At 48.2% G+C, this 2,742-nt stretch overlaps 1 long non-coding RNA gene across 1 annotated transcript in view; it reads left to right on the top strand.

Annotated features, from left to right (window-relative positions):
- Positions 1-2,491, top strand: part of LOC104959689 (uncharacterized) — a 12,483-nt gene extending 9,992 nt beyond the window's left edge. Inside the window, exon 4 of the long non-coding RNA XR_799899.1 lies at positions 2,481-2,491. This is a non-coding gene — a long non-coding RNA (uncharacterized lncRNA). The remainder of the gene's footprint in view (positions 1-2,480) is intronic.
- Positions 2,492-2,742: the final 251 nt, after the last annotated feature.

Genomic DNA, 2,742 nt, shown 5'->3' with positions numbered 1-2,742 from the left:
GTCACCTGCCTCGCCACAGTCGACCGCAAACTCTCCCAATTTTTCGGAGACACCATTCGGCGAAGACATAAGAGGACTGAAGAGAGAGGGAAACAAACGTCTGGCTGCGGAGCTTGTCACCCCACCCCGCAAAACAGGGTCGTGCATCTCCCCCAGCTGGCGGGCATGACATGTAATCGGCATTCGAGCGGGTCTCCCTCCACTTGATGTCATGCCACCTTTTCCTCACGGAGCGGTATGCCACCCGCCAGCCGCGGGACGCCATGATGGAGGACCCCGCGGGAAAGTGGGAGACCAGCCTGGTACGGGGCGAGGTCACCGAGGTGGCGTACTTCCTACGGTTGCGAGCCTAGTGAGCCACCATAGACCGCAATGTCGGAAAGTTGAAGTTCCACTAGGTGTCCGGCCCATTGGCCTACCAGCACCGACTAAGGAGAGAGCGAGCCGCCTCCCCCCCCTCTCAGTCGAACGCCGGCCGCCCTAGGGCGGACTCAGCCCGCCACCCATACACCGTCGCCCCACACCAAACCCGCGACCGACGACCTCACTTCCCTCACCGAGCCGGCCTCCGGTCTGTCGACTAGCCTTAGTCCATTAGTCACGCCCTTCTTTCGTACAGCATTGGACCAAGACCAGACAAATACGTCATCCGCCCTAGGACCTTCCCACGGTTTCCTGGACACTTCAAGGGTGGGCCCCGTTGCAAACTCTGGGCGCGTATAACAACAACCTCAATTATTTGCGGACACAAGTTGGGTTGGACGAGAAAGGCAGGGATAAACTGGGACACACTCGCCTCTCCGAGTGTCCACAACAGAAAGTGTCACACCGACGTTTATTACTCCGACAAACGTGACGTGTAAAAGAAGTTTTACCCAACGTCCGAGTCACCGTCGCGGACCTCTAAATAAACCCGGTACGACACTCATCGAACACCCAAATTATCCTCCCACGAGTTTGTAATTCCAAAGGGAATTACAATGGCCTCACCCAAAAGAATTGACGTTTGTTAGGGGGGTACACTATGTGGTACAATGGAGCTTTGCGATGTTACTTTTCCGGACTATTAGTACGAGTGCGTTTAGGTCCACATTCGTCCCGGAGAGTGCCCTATTATCTGATAAGGAATATCATCCACACACCTGGGTTGTATCCACCCAGCGCTCACGGTACGAGAGGGACCCTCTAATAAAAAATTCCTACTTCAATTTTTCGAAGGTTAAGACCCGGAAACTCTCGTTTGTACTTCTCCTAGATACCTATGTAGAGAGTTGTGGGCAACTTTGTCTTTGACATGTTGTCTAAATGACTAAGAGACATCCCTGACGAAAATGTTTACTGGGAAACAATAAGAAAAAAATCGACAAGTATATTCGATAAATTTGGACAAGACAGTATAATGAAGAGAACAAAAAAAAGATTGATAATTACATTTGTTATATTTGGACGACGGAGTTAAAGTTATTAGCACTAGGTTTTGCACACCGCTGGTCGCTCAAGGATAGTCTTAATGTGTACAGATTGAGTAGTTTGTGAGTCAGGAAATCACGTAACCGTCGGCAGGAGGAGTATCAGACCTGTCTCCTCTCCTGAGACTGTATGGTGGATACAGGACAACCTTTTACGTAGTTTGTATATAATGGCGAAAATCGTGTCATTTCCACGACGTTTGATAATATTTAACATATTTTTCCAGTCAATCCTCGTAGGAACTTGTATGGTGAGTTTATATGTTCCAGTTTACCTATGGCCTAGTTCGGTCATTCAGGGACAGCAGCACAAACCAATTTTGGGACGATTAGATAGTTGGACGACTAGGTTTACAAATAAATCTAAACGACGGCTCACACTGCAGTCTTACCGTGGGTCACGATCCACGGGTATGAGTCGTCTTAAACGATAGTCAGTGTTTACGGTCCACAAACTCTGCATTACAGTAGGAACCAAAGGAAGCGACCGCAGTGGAATTGTGACGCGATGCGACTCGCACAATTTGCTTATGTCTACCTCAGATTTTTCGTGGATTCGTGTCACATGTCCTCTTGAGGGGGACACTGATTTTGTGGAGGGTATTCGTCTCGTCAAATGTCAAGTTTGTAAAGTCACGATAAACTACATCCAAATCTTTCCGTACCGCACAACGATGAGTGTGTCTTAAATTAATAGAAACGCAGTATTTTTAGTAGAGTTGACTAGTTCGTTAAAACGTAAGACAAAGTTGCGATCCCTAGGGTTTATTAGCACGCAACGAAATCTGTCCCGACATTTTCCTCATCAACACTACTCGTCCAACTCGTTACCCGCATGATTACCCGCACGTGATGACAAAACCTTGACGTGTTCAATGGGCTGTTATCACTGAGACGAAAATGCCATTTACCGGGTAGAGTTAGTACTAAATCAAGTCACTTAGGAGTATATCCGTCAACAACGCGGATGAGAGACAGAGCGATACACGCTTACGTGTGGGTTTTACGAAGTCGAAGGTTGGATAGCGTCTACTCGGGACTCGAACCCTCTTTATTTCCGCACTTCGGTCGATGCAGTAGATCCTAATCGAAGTCTAGTGAAGTGTGTCTAAGTACGTGTTAATACTCAGAAGAAACGCAGTCTATGATCAAGAGACAGAGACGGAGCGGCGATAAAAGACCAGTCTACCATGGATAGGAAGACTGCGACATGCGGAGAGAGTACTCGTCGCAACAGTCAGTAGTTACTTATTACCAACTCACTTAGCTGTGA

The sequence above is a fragment of the Notothenia coriiceps genome, unplaced genomic scaffold (genome assembly GCF_000735185.1).
Source record: "Notothenia coriiceps isolate Sejong01 unplaced genomic scaffold, NC01 NC01_scaffold00030756, whole genome shotgun sequence".
Classification (NCBI taxonomy): Eukaryota; Metazoa; Chordata; class Actinopteri; order Perciformes; family Nototheniidae; genus Notothenia; species Notothenia coriiceps.
Note: the sequence above shows the minus strand (reverse complement) of the source record. Positions and strands in the feature narration are given on the sequence as shown.